At 37.3% G+C, this 19,777-nt stretch overlaps 1 pseudogene; it reads left to right on the forward strand.

The window, feature by feature from the left end:
* LOC127154191 (adhesion G protein-coupled receptor L3-like) overlaps positions 1-19,777 on the forward strand; it is a 33,160-nt pseudogene that overhangs the window by 10,102 nt on the left and 3,281 nt on the right.

Raw genomic sequence — 19,777 nt, forward strand, 5'->3', positions numbered from 1 at the left:
TGATAGATGAGTGCCACTTCTCCACTGTTTCTTTCTCTTAGGAGAGAAAGAAAATGGGAAAGCAGAGTGGGGAGGATTGCCTTCATAACAAAAGGCAATCTGCAAGAGATGGTAGGTGAGACTCTTGCCCTTACAATGAGAACATGAAGCCTCAGTGAGTGCAGCCTCTGAGTGGGTGGAACCCAGACAGGCAATGCACTCACTGTGTTCGTCTGCTTTGTATAAGGGGTCCTTACATAAGCTGCACTTGCAGAATGACATTTGCAACAATGTCACTGAAATATTCTCAGAAAATTTGCTCTGGCACTTTCAGTAGTTGAATGACCACAGGGGAAGGAATCCTCCTTAAAAGACTGTCCTTAAAACCTTAAATGATTCCTCCTTAAAGCCAGGCTACAGGATTTTTAGCCCGATTTTGCCCCGATTTTCCCCTCCCGAGAATCGGAGCAAAAATCTTGTCGAGCACCTCCATCAGTCCCAATGTTCGGCATGGATTATCTGGTAATGTGAGACGTTCACAGATCAAATCTTGCACCTCCCGATCTGCTCTCACACAAATCGGGGCCACCCCAATCATATCAAATGTGTTTGATATTTAGGATTTTAAATCGGGATGATGAGGGCTATGATTACATTAGTACTTTCACAACCCGCAACAAAAATCCTGTAGTGTGAGCCAGGACACTTTAGGAATCCTTTTTAAAAGATCCTAAAAGATCGTCATCTAGTGTGGTGTAGTGCCATCTAGTGTTCACACTTAAAAACACATGGTTTTCTTATTCTATCAGAAACCCATTTCCACCTCACCACCACAGACAACTTTCACACATTTATCCTCTGACACTACCATTACCTGAGGACACTGAGACTACAGCATCAGGTTCAAAAAACAGAAAGTACTGATGAACTGCCATTAAGCTGATTTTATATAAGAAAATCAATGTTTTTGGATGTTATATGTCATAGTCTTAGATCCTTACTGCAAATAATAGAAAACCACGTCACACAAGTTTCTTAATATTGCAGATGTTGATACTATTGAGGTAAAGCTCATTAACTCTTCTAAATATTTACTGTCGCCTATGTAAAGTTGTCTTGGTGTAGGGTGAAAATATGTTCACACTCTTCCAAAAAATAAAAGAAATCGAATATAAAATATATTATTTAATATAAAAGTCAAGCATGGAACAAAAGTAATTTAAACAATTTATTATTGTAAATATTTGTATGCCTCATACAGTATGGCAAAGTATACTTTTAAGTGTAAGGGTTTTACAGGTGTAGTAAATTTATCTATAAATATCACTATATGAACATTTAATGTCTCTACTTCAAAATAAGTCTGTATTGTCCAGTAGCTTGTATGTGGTGGCACATGAATGACTGGACTGCATTTTGCTTTAATTCAGGTCTAGTTCAGGTTTTCCGTACTATTTAATGCTCTTTGGTATGAAGTTTACATAAACAATAAACAACACCATATAATAGCTACATTTTGAAACCTAGTTACATAACTGGATACATTTTAAGAAGTCAGTGCTGGGATTGTAATGACAGGTCATGGAAAGCTGAGAAAAAACCTAATGATCAATATTCAGCAGCTGGATTCCTTGGGTTAAAACTGATAAAACCTGATAGGGAATTACATATGATTACATGAAGGTGACATTATTAGATACTCAAGTATAATATTCCTGCTAGGAGGCAAAAGTTACTTACTTTTTTTTTTTGAAAAAGTAACTGACAAAGAACTGCATATGTGAGTTTTCCATGCATCCATTGTATTTGAATTTGAATGGGCAGTTCACCCAAAAATAAAAATTAGCCCATTGTTTACTCACCCTCCAGGCGTCCTATGTGTATATGACCTAGATGTATATTCCTTCATATACAAAGTCACATAAACCTAGGATGCCTGAAGGGTGAGTACACAATGGGCTGATTTTCATTTTTTAATGAACTATACCATTAAGGAGGAAACAGTGGCTCATATTTCCTTGTCAGAATGATGGACTGATAATATCTCTATAAACATCTCAACACGCACAGATATTTTAATAGTTAAGCAGTCAGTTGTGTCGAGTGAGGATCACTGTTTATCAGCTCACATCAGGTAAGATTTTTCTGCTTAGACTGCAGCATGTGCTGGACTGTGATGCGATCATAGACTATGATTTGTGTGTAGTTATAGTAATTTGGGCTCTTACTGTAAGTCCTTTGACACATTTAAGGATGTTTAAATCTTTATGAATTACTCCAGAGAATTTGCCAATGTACACCAATTTTCATGTGTGATGTTTTTGGGAATCTGTTTGTGGTTATAAGATGATACATGTAAGATTGCTTCTGTCACTTGTACTATTCAGTGTTGGGGAAAGTTACTTTTTTCAGGGCGTTTTTCCATTTTTTCTTTGAAAGGACAGTAGAGATATGACAGGAAGTAATTGGGAAAGAGAGGGGGCGGGATTGGGAAAGTTCCATGAAGCGGGATTCAATTTCGGGACACCCAAGGGGCATCTGCACCATGTGTCGGTGCACTGCCCACAAGTCAGCACTGACAGGGAAAGTTACTTTTCAAAATAGTGCATTAGTCCATAAAAAAAGTAACTGATTCTGTTACTTAATTGCTTTTATGGAAAGTAATGTGTTACTTTTGCATTACCTTTATCACCATGCTGCCCTACAAAGGCAAAAGACCTTAACTCGCTTGAGAAAAATGACTTTTTTGACGTTTTTTATTTGTCCAGCCAAATTAATTATAGGTAGGACACTGTAAATTTGGCAATTAGATGTTTTAGCAATGAAAATTATCTACATTAAAAAATTGTGAGCCCAAACTTGATTTTTACCCCTATTTCGAAATTAGCGTACTCTGCCTTTGCATGTGTCTGCAAAAAGTGAGAAGTCATACCAAAGCAAAATGCGGTAACTTCCTCTGTGTACCACTAGAGGGAGCCTGAGTACCACTACTGGTACTTGTACCACAGTTTGCTATGCTCCGTAATGTAAGAGAACGCTAGACATAGCATAGTAGTTTTTATATTGACTTGAATGAAACAGCCTAACCTAAAAGAACACTTGTGGATTGATGTGAATGCCAGCAGACAGGAATGACCAGAATGCTTGTGGATTTATTTTATTGGGTTACAAGAAAAGGTAGGATATGAATTTAATTGCAAACTTTTCGTAGCCTACTGATTTTATAATTGATCATGCTACATGCTACAGAATTCGATTCCACACGCGTCCAACTAGAAGTAACAGCCTGCTGATTAATCTGCATTATAAAAAGTAAAAAAAAAAAAAAAAAAACTTCTTTAAAGATTATTCACATTTACATATTGTTGCCAAAATATCTCTGTACAGTGCGTTATTATATGGAGCTGTCTGGTCGATCGCTATCTATCCAATTCGTTTTTCTAATGCTTCAGTGACAGATCAGATGTATAAAAGTATACAAGTTACACTGTAATTAAAACACGGCAGACTTTAATGGACAGTAAAACAAAGGCAAAACACCATATAACTCCCAGTCAGCATTGTAACTTTATACTGACACACAGCTAAACAAAGGCAGAACGCCCTAACTCAATTTGAGCGTTCCAAACAAAGTCAAAGAGGGGTAACTGGTGATATAAGGTGCTCTGCCTTGGTTTCTCCAGGGGTTTTTGAAGTTACTGTTAAGACAATTCATTATTTTCTCGAAAAAACAACTAAATTGACTCAAGATACTTATACACATGATAAAGGATGTCTTGAATGTCCCAAAAATATCAATAACTAATTTTTGACCAAAATCGAAGTTAAGGTCTTTTGCCTTTGCAGGGCATCATAGCTGAGCTTGCTTATGTATTTTTTTTAATAACAATTATATAAAATCATACTTTTGGCAGCTATAAGGGCTTTTTCACATTTAAGCCTCAGAATGAAGTAAATAAAATGGGAAAACTTGTATAACTTATTTGAAAAAAGTATATTAGATTTTATGTTGTCATGTTACTTTACAATTTCCTTGGAAAAGTAATCTGATTACGTAAACGGCTTTACTTGTAATGCGTTACCCCTGACACTGGTAATATCTACTAAAGATTCCTTACATTCTTTATTTAATTATGACAATAAATGATTCATACTCTCTTCATTTATAAAAAAAAAAAAAACATTTAAACTTATAAATGCAGTAAAAGTGTCACAAAAATAAAACAAACTGAAGGCAACAGCAAAGCTAATTAACCCCACCCTCCTGAAATGCCTTTTAGATGAAGATAAATAACAGCAGACTGTCAAAACAATGGCTTCCTTTCAGACAGGTGAGTATGTATGTATTAATAGATTAGCATTTAACAGTTGCTTTGTACTGAATCAAACATTTATAACAAAAACTGTGGTCATATGATGATTGTAGGATTTTCTTTCTTCATATTTAATGACAGGTTTTATGAGAGTGCTGATCTCTGTTATGATGTGTAAGTATAAACTGTGAGTTTTGCTTGTTTTTTTTTTTTTTTTTTTTTTAAGCATGAATATACTACTCCATGTGTCTTGCTCAGTCTCACAAACATATGTACTGTATATTGATCCTATTTAAATGGGATATTTGAGTTGCATGTTGGATTTTTTGTTCTAGTCATCTCTTTCTCATCTTCCTCCATTAGTGAACAGACAGCAGTTAATTCATTCAGTGACAGCTGCTGGACTCTTGTTATATTTATTCTGTTTTGTTTACGTAAGACTTCTGCAATGACTTTTCCAGCCATTGGTGGGCACTGTCTGATCTGTACTGTGAGGACTCTCCCTGACACCAGTCTGGCAGTTTCATTTAGCTGTGTTCAGTCTTGAGCCTAATTTGTTTGCATTACCCATTATTTCCACAAGTGCTGTACTCTTTAAGCAATGACTGTCTTTTTGTTTATGTTTGAAGACTGAGACCAAGTAAAGACTGCTGTTTTTATCTGAACCTCCTGGTTAACTTTTTCTTCTGCACATGGGTTTTCTACAAATAGCCCTCCCAGGTAGACCAGAGGTAGATAAGTTGTATCTTCTGACTGAGAGACCCAGGTTTAAGACCCACCTCAGAAACTATAAATAATTTCATTCTAACATAGAAAACTGTTCTTCACTGTTCTTGAATCTTCAGTCAACTGAACACTTTCAAATTTTCATCTTCTCCTTGTCAGTGGATTCTTTTTCAGCTGTTTGATCATTGAATTAGTTTGGCTGGACCCAAACCCCAAAATTCATGCAGTCACTGATACATTTTTGTAAGTTAGCATCAGTTTTGGCTAAATTCTCAGTTTTTTTTTTTTTTTTTTTTTTAACGACTTAAAACAAAACAGTAGTTCAAAATTCCCATGAAGTAGTTAATTTAATCTTTTAAAAATTACATATTTAAATGATGTTTTTCTTCTTCATCATGCCTTTAAGGGGTCATCAGATACCCATTTTTCACAAGTTGACAAGTTGATTCTTTAGGGTCTTAATGAAAAGTCTGTAATATACTTTGGTTAAAAATTCTCAATGGTTTTGTAAAACAACACCCTTTTTACCTTGTCAAAATCAGCTCTGCAAAAATCATCTCATTCTAAGTGGTTGTTCCTTTAAATGCAAATGAGCTCTGCTCACCCTGCCCCTCTCTTCTCTCTGTGGAGTGACCAGCTGTGCTCTGAGAGATTGTTTACTTTAACCGCGAAACTTGCTAACTAGCACATTATCAGGAAAGGTGATTGCAGAGATTCATAAAAAAAACCCTTATACTCACTTGTGCTATAGGTGAAGCTGGATCACAAATGATTTGCGCGAACATAGACACATTTATGTAGATCAGCAGTGGCGGTTCTACACTGAATTGCTCCCTGGGCGAGACTCCCTTTAAATTATTAAGAATAATATACAAATAAAATATAGAATAAATATAGAATAAATCACACTGAAGAAAATTAAATTATTTATTTCACTGCAGGATGGAGTCGTCACTCGAGATGTCTGTGGTGATAGTGGCAGTTACTGCTGCTTTTACGGATCTTACCCCATTAAAGTCAAAGCCTGTCCAGACAATTATTATGTCTATGAGCTGGTTACTCCAATTTAGTGCAATTCAGCATACTGTGCAGGTGATTATATTCACATGAGCTCTTTGTATTATTTGTGTTATTGCTGATTCATTGAAATTCATCATTGTTTTTTCAGCTGTTACTAACATCAGCAGCACTGTCACACCAGAGACAAGCACAGCTGGTAATGTAGTCTGATGTTCAATTTTTTTTTGTTTTTGTTTTTGTTACTTTAAATTTCTAAACTTATTTTTTTCTTCCATGCTCATGTATGGAAGCCTTGAATCACAACGTGGAAAAAAAAAAAAAAAATTCTCAAATCCAGAATTTTCTAGATTTTTCTCTCTACAAAAACTTTTTCAAAACTGTTTTCAAAAACTTTTTCTCTCTTCAAAAACCTTTTATTTTTCTCCACAAGAAGCAACACAAAAAAGAAAAAAGATAAACCAGCATTAGCATGCAGTATCAACCTCGGCCACCAGGTGCCACCACTAGCGTTATATCTAAGGTTTACACTGCTTTCTCTGTTTATTTATCCTTAAACTATACATAGCATGGCAATCAAGACAAAATCAGGTTACTCATGTAACATATGACTTTTTTTTTGTCGTGTAACAACTATAGTTCTTTTTTAAATTACATGCATTGGTTAATTTCCAAAAAAGCCAGTGCTAAATCAATCAGTCAATCAATCAATAAATAGTAGCTTGTAATAGTAGTTTAATTCAGTCCATAGACAATTACAAAGAAAAAAACAACAATGTGCAACAAACAGTATGGTGAATAAATTTAGATACCTATTTTTTCTTTATCACTTTTGCTAACTTTAAGGCCCACCTATAATATTTCAGTTTCTTTACAATTCATTGTTATTTACAAGATACACTGCTGTTCAAATGTTTGGGATCAGTATAATTTGTAATGTTTTTTCATCAATCAAAAATACAGATGGTAATATTTGTAATATTAAGAAATGTTATTGCAATTTAAAATAATGGTTTTCTGTTACTTTAAAATATAGTTTATATACACTACCGTTCAAAAGTTTGGGGTCAGTAAGACTTGTAATAGTCTTTAAAGTAGTCTCTTATGCTCATCAAGGCTGCATTTATTTGATTAAAAATATACAAAAAAACAAAAAAACAGTAATATTGCAAAATGTTTTTACAATATAAAATAATGTTTTTTATTTTAACATACTTTAAAATAGAATTTATTCCTGTGATGAAAAGCTGAATTTGTATCAGCTGTTACTCCAGTCTTAAGTGTCACATGATCCTTCAGAAATCATTCTAATATGCGGATTTATTATTAGAATGATCAATGTTGGATAATATCAACAGTTGTGCTGCCAAATATTTTTTGGAACCTGTAATTTTTTTTTCCAGGATTCTTTCATGAATAACAAGTTTAAAAAGTACAGTGTTTATTCAAAATATAAATATTTTATAACAATGTAAATTATTTATTATTAACTTTTAATAAACTTTTAATTATTAACTTAATACATTCTTGGTGAAAAAAAAATATTAATTTCTTTAAAAAAAGAAAAAAAAAAAACAATAAAAATGTACTGACCCCAAACTTTTGAACGGTAGTGTATGTAAAAGCTGAATTTTCATCACCTATTACTTCAGTCTTTAGTGCCACATTATCCTACAGAAATCATTATAATATTATGATTTTACACCTCCAGTGCTTGGCCCCTAAAAACAATAATTATAGTAAAGTTTTTTTTTTTTTTTAATAAAAATCAAAGACATACAAAAAAAAAAATCTCAGGGATTCCATACTCATGGTCACATTCATAATTTATTTTTGATCTATGCTTTTATAATATTGCACAAATGACATCTATATCATTTCCTGTTTTGTTTTAATATCGTCTTTGTGCTGTTTTCTGTCATTGCAGTTATAAACTTAACACTGCAGGAAGAATGCACAGTAAGTTCTAAAATGTACATATTATAGTTGGCCTCACAGCTTCTGACAATTACAGTCCATAGATCAGTGCAATAAGATGTGCACTGGCAGATATTTGAAATTAATGACTGAATGAATGTGCTTTTCTATTTATTGCTGATGATTACATGCACAAAATTACATTTGTTTGCTATTAATATTGCAAAGCATGATTAAAATCACAGAGTGTGTTTTATTTACCGTATAAAGCTTGATTGTGATTTCAGAGTCAGACCTCTGGAGGATGTTTTCAAAATCTTCTTGAGCAGATCGAGAACATTACAGCTCAAGTGCTTCCTTTGAATGTAAGTGCCTGATCAAGAAAAATCCTCAAATCCTCAAATCTAATTTGGATAATAACTGATATAGCGGTGCTGTCTGGCTTTCTTGACATGTACATGTACAGTAACTCTGTTGAACTGCATTTATCTGATCAATGAATTAGACTGTGACAAACATTTTGACTGTGGCCTTCAACGCTTCAGAGAAGACTTCAGAGTCATTATCATCAACAACACCAACTGAACTAGCCTCCTATGGAAACCGCATGTTAAAAATCGGTGAAAAACTCATCTCTACATTGGTGAAGCCGACAGTCACAAGTGACAATGTCAGTTTTACTCTTGCTACTGTTGGTAAGTGGAGACCATTATTATTGATGATGAAACTCAGATTACATATGATGTCAGTGACTTTAACAAGAGAGAAGGGGTGAGTCAGACAGCAACAAATGCAGCAATAACTGTGTAACTGTGTACAATTGTGTATAAGCTTTTATAAGGAAGCAGGAAATGCAGAATCATTGAAAGAAAAGAGAAACACAAGCACTGTCACACCTGTTTCCAAGTCAAACTCAAAGAAGCTGCTGTTGCTGTTCCAGTGTCTGGCCCAGAGGAGGGTCACAGATCCCAAGTCCAGCCCAGAGAGAGCTCCTGTTTCCCCGTCCAGCTCAGAGAGGGCTTATGTTCCTGAGTCTAGCCCAGAGAGGGCTCCACCATGGCTCCCAGCTCCCTCTGCTCCACTGTGGCCCGGGAGTCCACTGGCTCCACCGGGCTCTCTTGTCCCTTCGGCTCCACCTTGGTCTGTCATCGACAATCCTTTGTCTCAGGACTCCACTCCTCCAGCTTTGCCTCATCTCTCCATCCCTCCAGCTGCATTCCCTTCGGCTCCATCTTGGTCCTCTGTCACTCCACCATGGCCTTCCGGATCCATGCCTCCACATTGGTTGCTGGAGCCATCTATTCCACCTCGACCCTCCAGATCCTCCTTGTCACCCTGACTCATTGGTTCTCCGTCTCTGCCTTGAGCTCTTCTGCCACTTACGCTGCCACCGTCTGTCCCCCTGGTGTTGTCAGCCCTTCCTCCTTCATGGCTTCTCCCTCCGTGGGCTCCACTGTGGGTCGACATTATGGTTGTGGCCTGGGTCACACCTGGCATTGCCTGCTCCAAGCCCCTCCAAGCCCCTGTCTCCATCTGGTCCGCCCTGGCTCCTCTTGTCTCTTCCCTGGCTCCTCCCTCCCCACCACCCTGGATTCTGTCTGCCGGCCCCCTCCTGGGTGTCCGTCCTCCTCCCGAGCCTCCTCCCAAGGTTTCACCCATTCTTTCCTATGTTGGGGTGATGTGTTACACCCATGTTACACTCGCTCCAGACTTGCTGATGATGATTTCTACTTCTAAACTGTTGCCACTCCAAAGGCAGCGGGCCAGCAGAGACTCTGAACTTGTTGTAATACTCCAGGATTAGTTCTTTCACCTTCTGGGGTACATGGTATTTCTCAAGTGCCACCTCTCCCAGCTTATGAGGTATTGAGCAGTATTCATTGTTCAGATCTAACCAAATTACTGTCAGGTCCCCTCTGCCCTCTTTTGCCTCCCTGATGAGCTGGATCAATACACTTGTATGGTCTAGACACCCTGACATTTAAAGTTATTATATTAGTGATTAGTGTCACCTTTAATTGGAATCTTTACTTTTAAGCATTAAATTTCTCTGGATGCTATAACTGTGTATTTATGAAGCATACTGTAGTTGTTATGTAAATAAAAGCCAAGAGGAAACATACAATTAAATAGCCTGAATAGCATATAACTGCTAGTTTGTCTTTAATCAGAGGGTCAAGTCTTCATGGTTGGACCAAATGTCACCTTAAATAAAATCCCACAACTTGACACGACAAATTCTTCTGTGGACATCGATCTCATTGAGATCGCCAAGAACAACAATGAAAGTATGTCATATGTTTTAGTTTAATTAAAAAAATGTGGGGAAAATACTTCATACCATTACCACTAAATCACCTTTACTTACTCACTTTTTTATTTAATTATTATTTATTATTATTTTTTTTTATTATTGTAACATATAGCTTAATGTAAGTTTCTTTTTGTTTCAGTTACATAGGATCAGCTGCTGTGGCTTTCATGAGCTACAGCACAATGGAGAATCTACTGAAGCCAGACTTCTTCAACACATCAAATGACACTGTTAAAACCATGATGTCCACTGTGATCTCAGCTACTCTTCCCAAAACCAACAACACTAAACTCAACAAACCAGTCAACTTCACCTTCAGACACATCAGAGTGAGAGACTGAAATGTGTTTTTGTCGACATCTGAAAACATCAAATATTCAGTGTTCTGATATTGTATGCCTTTTCATTCTTGTTTTTGCAGGAGTTTGATCCCACCGGTTCTCTGTCCTGTGTGTACTGGAATATCAGCGAGTGGATTGTAGATGGTTGTTCTGTTTTAAAAACCAACAGCAGCTACACTGTGTGTTCCTGTGTTCACTTGTCGACATTCGCTCTCATCATGCAAACCAGCCGTCCACCAGAGGTACAAGAACATTTCTAGTGAACACTGAAGAACAACACAGATTTGGCACTCATGTACTCTGACATGTTTTCTCAGAGCGACTCTCAACTGCTGGAACTGTTGAATCTGGTGTGTGTGATTGTGGGGCTGGTGTTCTTTAGTTTGGCCCTCTTGACCTTTGCCCTTTGTCAGTGGAGTCCTAGAGTGAATAATGTGGCTCGAATCAACATCTGCATCAGTCTTCTGTTGGCTCATCTTCTGTTTCTGCTCACATAGCATTTCCTGAACATCATACGGCCTCAGCAGGTGAGAATGATGAATGAGCCCTACAGCTCAGCACAGCCTCACTGAGAATCATCATAACCGTCTCTCATGGTCTCCAGATGTTGTGTGCCGTGATCTCAGGCCTTCTGCACTTCCTCTTTCTCTCCGGCTTTGTGTGGATGTTCATTGAAGCTGTGATGCTCTTCATTTGTGTGAAGAACCTATCACAGATCAGCTCCAAAAAGAGGGAGGTGCTTAGCAGTGGATTCCTGTGTGTAATTGGATATCTGATTGCTCTGGTTGTGGTGGGTGTCTCTGTCGGTCTGGTTCCTGAAGGCTACGGGAGCGAACGGTGAGTTGTTGTAGTTGTAGTAGTAGTAGTAGTTGTTGTTTTTAAATTACTTTGGTTAGTAGGAAATAAAGCAGCTCTGGACTTTTGTGCCATTTCCAAAACCTGAAATGCCTTTCTGACAAATTATTTCAGTTATTATATTGACTTTTCTCTAAACAGCTGCTGGATTAAAATCGATAAAGGCTTCATCTGGAGTTTTCTGGGTCCTGTTTGCGTCATACTAGCAGTAAACACATTTCTCATTTCTCATAACTTTTTTATATTAAAAGGAAAACAAGTTGATTAATTACTCTTGTACTTTCCAGTCAAACACACTTCTCTTCATCAAGATCTTCATCAGTCTGAACTCAACTCTCAAAAGTCTCAATGCTGAAGTTTCACAGATGAAACAATCCAAGTAACGTTATAATTTAATCACTCTATATAAAACCACATATAGTCAATAAAGACACATTAACTGTTTCTTTGTCTGTTTATCTGCAGGATTATGGTGTTTAAAACACTGGCTCAGTTTGTGGTTCTTGGTTGCCCCTGGATTCTGGGTTTCTTCACTAATGGCAGTAAGGAGCTGGAGATCCTCTTCCTGATCTTGAACTCCCAGCAGGAAACCTTCATCTTCCTGATCTATTGTGTCCTCAATAATGAGGTCAGACATCACTGAGTTCACATGTATAATCTGGATGTTTTCACTGAGGTCCGTGTTGTTATTTTGGTGACCTGTGACCTGAAGAGTGGAATGTCAGAGGCAGTTTGTTTAAACTGTTACTCTTCCATTTCCTTCCTGTGACTGAATGTTCAAATGAACCAAAACTATTCAAACTCCAACTGTTAAAAAAAATCAAATTTAACCTGACAGCAAACTCCCTTTTAATTTGTAATTTTTTATGGAAAAAAGAAAAGCATGAATATTTATTTCTAAAAATGCAAATCTAGTCTCTAAAAGCCTCTTCTTCTTACCTGTTTATTATAAACAAACTCCATTCTGGTTTATGAGTGTCAGAGGTTAAATTGATCTCTCGTCATTCTTGTCCAGGTTTGGCAGCAGTACAAGAAGTTCTTCAAATGTCTTTGCTGCATCAAACAACACTGATGACCACAACATCACTTTCAGAAAATAATAAATACTGCTCAAGTGCCATTCATATACAGGTTATTTTGTAAAACAGAATCGATGAGTTTGGATGTTAAATATCGCTCCTTTATAAAAATGATAGAAAAACATATTCAACTATCTTATGTTATTGCTGTTAACACTACTAAAGCTGTTTCACCTCAGTTTTATGTAGTCATCTTTAAAGGGGTCATCGGATGCAAAATTCACTTTTACATACGTTGTTTGAACATACATGTGTGTTGTCAGTGTGTGTACACAACCACCCTATAATGCAAAAAAAAAAAAAAAATCATCAATATATATATATTTTTTTTTTATCGTCAAAAGTAATAAACACTTTCCTAGATTACTGTTCTGTAATCGTGGCAGAATGATGTAGTTCTGCACAGGCCCCTCCCACGATTGTTGATTGACACAGCTGTCTTACCTTAGACCCGTCCTGAGTGAGCTGTGAACAGTCCACCATTGTTTTGACGCTGGAGCAGGGGCACACAAGAGTGTCTCATAAGTGACTGAGGTGTTCTGTTGTTGGATGTAATAATAAATATAGCAGTCGTCATTTACTCCCGACATCTGAGCCACTGAAGACGCAGAGGATTAACATTACTTTTGTTTTTAAAGGGAATGCGTCTATGTTAACGTGATCCAGCTTCATCTACAGAAGTGCTAGTTGGCAAGTTCCGCGGCTAAACTTTACAGTTTCTCAGAGAACGGCTCGTCACCCCACAGTAGAGAGGGGGCCGGGGTGAGCAGAGCTCATTAGCATTTAAAGGGAAAAGCACCAAAATGGCTCGCTGTGAACAGAGCTGATGTTGACAAGGTAAAAGGGTGTTGAGCAATTTTAACCAAAGTATGTTTAAGACTTTTCATTGAGATCCTAAAGAACCAACTTGTATCAACTTGTGGAAAATAGGCATCCGATGATCCCTTTTAAATTATTTTGATTGTTTATAAGTTTTAATTGGTGAAGGGTGAAAAGTATATATTTACACTTTTCTTCAAAATAGTCACACTTTAATATTTTCAAGTAAATGATGGCAAAAAAAAAAAGTAAAAGTTCATGGTAAAGGGAAAGCTCCAATTTAATATAAATTATTCTGTAAACATCCATGTTACAGTTGATTACTTTAAATATTGTACTGTACTTTAAATATTCATATGCCTCATCATACAAAATATACAAACAGCAAGTGGTATAGTGAATTTACATATATAACTAAACTTGAAAAGCAAGTAAATGAACAGCTAATGTCTTAAATGAATCTGTATTGTCACTTGGTGTAAATTTTGTATTAAACTTTTTTTTTGCTTTTGTTCAGATTACATTTAGGTTTTCCTATATGATTTTAATGTATTTCGGTTACAAAATATGTTAATAAACAGACTATAATAGACTGACTAATAAGCATTACTCAGTCACTGCCAATGTTACAGCAAGCATCACAGTCCACTTCTTTGGGTTAAAACTGACAAAAATTTGGTGGAGAATTACCTATGATCAAATGAAGGTGATACTGTCAAATCCTGTCTAAATTATGAAACACTCACCTGGCCGCAAGATGAAGGTAAGTAACATTTTTAACATTATTTTAACAAATAGCACATTTTATGCAATGCATTTTTTCCATTTTTTATAGCTGACGTATCACATTCATGGTTGCAATATTTGCAATTAATGATTCAGTTAATTTAATCAGATTATGAGACAAATATTTGGATTTACTATTTAGTAAAGAGTTAACAGTAGTTATTTTGGCATTAAATTAAGTCTAATTGTAACACTTTATGTACGTTTTTCTGTATTTTTCTTCTGCTCCTTGTGAATTTTTAATTCATGTGTAATAGCTATAGTGCATCCGGAAAGTATTCACAGCACTTCACTTTTTCCACATTTTGTTATGTTACTCTCACACCTGGATTGTTTGTGTTTGTTTTTCTACCCATGTGCTCTGTGTGACCCAGTCTCTGTCTCTTGTTAATCGTGTCATTTAGTTCAGGTGTGTCTTGTTAATTACCCTCGTTTATGTTGGTATTTAAATTGCTCCCTTGTCCGGTATTGTATGTGAATGTTACTTGTGTGTCTCCTGCCTGCCTGCTGTGTTTTACCCTCTGTGTGGATTAATTAAAGACTGTTGAACTTTATCTTCTTCGCTGTGTGCATAGTAGACCTTGTATCATGACAGAATACCAAGACAAAAAGTTAATTTGCACCTTTACTCCTCCGTTTTTAATTCTGCGTTTTGTTCAGTGTTTTTATTTTCCCATTGTTCCCATGGATCCCCTTGCCACTTTGTTCACCTCCCTAGCCTGTAAGGACCTGCCCCTCTTGGAGTATGTGGATGGGGGGTCAAAGAGGAGGTAGGAATTAGCCCTGATCCAGAACAGTGAGCTCAGTACAGAGTCGTCGAACGCCGTTAAAACTCCAGAACTGACTTCTGGATCAGGGCTAATTACCACCTCCCCGTCGACCTCCCAGACACCACTGGACTGAGCTGGAGGGAAGCTATCATCCAATGTCTAAAGAGAACATCTATCCCCGATCTGGAGCACAGCCAGATCCAGAGCTCAGCCCACCATCTCCCCACTGTGCGGAGGCCAACCCAAGATCACCGCGACCGACAAACTATTCTGCTGTGCAAAGGCAAAAGACTGTAACTTAAATTTTGGTCAAAAATTAGTTATTGATATTTTGGGAGATTCAGGACATCCTTTATCATGTGTATAAGTATCTTGCGTTAATTTAGTTGTTTTTCTGAGAAAATAATTCAGTATAATTCATTATAATTTCATATCAACTCTAAGATATTACATTTTCTTGGCCACAGAAAAGATCTTTCCTACAGTACTAAAGCATTAGAGATGTAGCTTGGTCAGAGAGCCAATGGTGACTTTCACTTTTGGAGGGAAAGTTGATGACTCTTTGTCTGTGAGCTTGATATTTTGCATGTGTCCTTGGGTGGATTGGGTGTTCATGCAAAAACTACTAAAGATTCTTAAAACTCGAATATGTTGCATAGGTATCAACATATAATATACACCATGTTTTAGATAATCAAAATATGAATTCCCAAATTCCCACCTATACACCAAGAGACCTGGTATAGGTGGGGTTATACTAACTAGTGATCTATCATAACACATGCATGAAACAGTATACAATAGGAAAGACAATATACAAGAACAGTAGTTTCACACGATCATCAAACCTTAAGAATCACATAAACATCCACACTGGAGAGAAACAACTGCAAAATCTAAAAGAACATAAGAAAATACGTACTGGTATGGAATGCAAATTTAAAACAGACCAGTAGAGGGGTAATCATAGTTTCCTGAAGTTTCAGGTTTTTTTTGTTACTGTGAACTTTTTTGTAACATGAGTGAAGTGGATTCAGCATGCAATTTGCCTGTCACGAGTAGTTCACATGTGGTGCAATATATTAATGGACATTTTCCGCTTGTCTTTCTGGAGGATGGGAAAGAAGATTTTCTTCACTGGTGCAGACGATTTGAAGTAATCGTGGAGGCTACCACGGATTTTGAAGTTTTTGCCAACTTGCCCAGGTGGTACTGCTTTTAGCTAATGGGACAGTTTGCAGAATGACATCAAGAAGGATTATAAACAAGTGAAAGACAAAATGAAAGAGGTTTTTGGCAAGCGAGTTTACCTTTCCACATTTCAAAGTTATGTTAAAATATGCACACACCTGCCTACCTGCCTGGTGAGGCTCCTTGAGTTTTTGATGCAGAAATTAGCCATTTGGTGGATGAAGCTTTTCCCACTTATGAGGCTAATGCAAAAAACGGAGAAAAATTCAGGTGTTCTAAAAGCTGTAAAAGCTGCATTGAACCTTATCTACAGCTTTGCATTCATGAACAAGGTGTGGACACATTGGATGCTGCTCTTACACTGGCTCTGCAGATTAAGCAGGCACACGAGGGCAGCAAGGTACTACTGCCTTCCCACCCACAACAGTGGACATCTTCAACAGGGGGAGCCTTTACTGAATCTGCAATTAACATTCTTCCACAGCATGTACCTACCTCTCCCTGTTCCATGATGTCTACTGTACTTCCTTCGGTTCACTCTGCTACTTCAGGGGACTTCGCTAAACTTCAGAGGACCCTGGAACATTTGACAGAGAGTGGGGATCAACTTCAGCTCGAGGTCAACAGACAGAGGTTTGCCAACAGACACAATTCAGTGGATCGTCAACGGCACAGTCTTACCCCGGAGGATTCACGAGGGCATATATCTGAACGTCGCAGGTATGACAGACATTCAAATACTGACTGTGACTCTTTCTACAAACATAGACCTTCATACAGAGACACAAGTGGTGAGAGGGACTGCTATGAACCACACAGACAGGAGGGCTATAATGATCAAAATCCTAGGAGGTTACAGGGTCGTGGACAACACATCACAGTTCAAGACTCTCTGGATCGTTCTTCTTGTCCTGACAGTGGGCAACATGTCGTCGGACAACTACTCACTGAAGCGTCAGACTCATCGGTCCACAAGTCCTGGACATGTCCGTTTCCAGTCACCTTCAGATGTTCCTCAGTGGCAGAGAAACTACCAGTAGTTGACAATGAGGGCCAATTGCCAGCTGCTGCTGACACCAGACCCAATGGTAACATGGCCGAACATCATGTGACTTTAGACACTGTTCTAGTCATGACACAAAATGTATCACTTGTAATTGAGGACACAGTAGTTCATGCATTTGTGGATACTGGTGCTGATGTTTCTCTTATAAGTGAAGATTTCAGAATGTCTACTCCCACTATATGTCAGAGACCCTTGTTAAAACAGTTCATACCTCTGACATCTATTTCTGGGGACACTTTAGATTCAGTGGGTACTTTGTCAGCCAATGTCACTCAACGTCACATTCCTTTCAAGTGATCAGAAATTGCTCAGAACCAGTTGTACTTGGTTGGGACTTCTTGTCCATGCAGGTTTACAGCCAAATGGCTACACTGGTGTGTTTGAGCCTCACTAGGATTAGTAGGATTTGCATGGACTGTGAAGAAAGCAGATAAGGGTTCAATTTATCTGAAAGTGGTCAATCCTTCTGTAGATGACATTTCCCTGCATTGTGGCACTCCAATTGGTACTTTTCATTCAATTCCTGAGAGTGTTGTTACTGGTTCCAGTCAAGTGTCAATGTCCAAGTCCCCTGTAGTACCAGATCTGTCTAACAACAAGTTATCTGCAAAAGAGTCTGAGATTTACTACCCTCTTTCTCTGATGTTTTCAGTCAGCATGCTCAGGACTATGGTAGAACCAGCCTGGTTACCCTCGAAACCAGGACCATAGATGACACTCACTTTTCCCAGCGAGCATACAGGACTTCTCTTGCTCTCAAGGCAGACATTCACCGTCAGGTAGAAATACTCAAAGTACAAGAAATAGATTACACTGATGAGTCGCAGCCCCTCTTACAATAATATTGGTAGAACATTATCCTCTAACATTCTAATAAAGCTTCTCATCACATTAGATGTGGACTTGCATTGCTCAGATGTCACATTTTGGTTGAAAGTGAAAACCCAACTTTTGTTTGATGTCAAGCTCCAGTGTATTAAATAACTCCAAAAACAGCATTACCAGCTTCACTTATTATAAACCAGATTATTCTGTCTTACATTTTACATGTACACAAGTTTTGATGTCACTATTACGGCGATAAGCGTCTTTTTTAGCTCCCGTAACTATGTTTATTACGGCGAAAACACCAAGAATCAGTGTATGAATGTCAACAATGGTGACATGCTTCAAGCCACAATGCATTCTGGCAGCCCTGGATGAGTTTTGTATGATGCACCTAGAATACATTGCAGCATGAAGTGTGTCACCATTGTTGAGATTCATACACTGATTCTTGATGTTTGTGTGAAAAAACAAAGGAACGTATTCTTTTTAAACTTTTGAATTTATGTAATTAAAATTAGATTTTGGCAAACGTTTGACAAAAAATGACACAAACTAAAGGCAACAGCAAAGCTAATTAACCCCATTGTGCTTTTTGAGTTGCATATTGAACTTATAGCAATTTTATTGACATTTTGTTCTAGTCATCTCTTTCTCCTCTTCCTCCATTAGTGAACAGACAGCAGTTAATTCATTCAGTGACAGCTGCTGGACTCCTGTTATATTTGTTCTGATTTGTTTAGCATAGAAATCTGTTCTTCACTGTTCTTGAATCTTCAGGCGACTGAACCTTATCAGATTATTTCTGATTTTCTCCTACTTGTTAGTGGGTTTGTTTTTTTTTTAGCTGTTTGATCATTGAATTTGTTTGGCTGGACCCAAACCTCAAAATTTATGTAGTCACTAACACTGTCACAGCCAGTTATTGGAGTGCCCATCTTAGCCACCAGAGGGCACTCTCTTTGTGTCATTGTTTGTGTGTTCTGGACTGTGTTTCCCATAACCCTTTGCACTCATTATTTGTTCATTACTGCCAGCTGTTTATCATTGACTCATTAGCCTCATCCTATATATACCTTGTTCATTTTGTCTTTAGTTGTGTCAGTATTACATTCTGCGCTTGTGTTACTGGCTTTGTTTTCTGTTTTGCTCATGTGGATTATGTTGTTTTGGACTGTTGTTTGCAGAATAAAACTGCAAGTGGATCTTTTGTGTGACAAATACATTTTTGTAAGTTAGCATCAGATTTTTGGCTAAATTCTCAGCATTTGTTTCTCTTGAAATTTAACAACTTAAAACAAAATGAATAACTCAAAGTAGTCGGTTATTTAATCTCTTAAACCCATCTTTGAGAATAAAAATTGTGGATTTGTGGTGGACACCCAACAGTACAGGATGGAGTCATCACTCGAGATGCCTGTGGTGATGCTGGCAGTTGCTGCTGCTATTACGGGTCTTTTCCCATTTAAGTCAAAACTTGTCCAGGCAATTATGTATGAGTTGGTTAGACCAAACTTTCTGTGATTTAACATAATGTGCAGGTGATTATATTTACATAAGCTCTTTGTATTATTTGTGTTATTGCTGATCCATTAATATTCATCAGTCATTGTTTTTTCAGCTGTTACTAACATCAGCAGCACTGTTACAAAAGTCACACCAGAGACAATGTAGTCTGTAGGTAATGTAGTCTGATGTTCAAGTTATTTATTTATTTTTTTTACATTTCTAAACTTTACATTTTCATCCATGCTCATGTATGGAAGCCTTGAACCACAA

Source organism: Labeo rohita, chromosome 22 (genome assembly GCF_022985175.1).
Source record: "Labeo rohita strain BAU-BD-2019 chromosome 22, IGBB_LRoh.1.0, whole genome shotgun sequence".
NCBI lineage: Eukaryota > Metazoa > Chordata > Actinopteri > Cypriniformes > Cyprinidae > Labeo > Labeo rohita.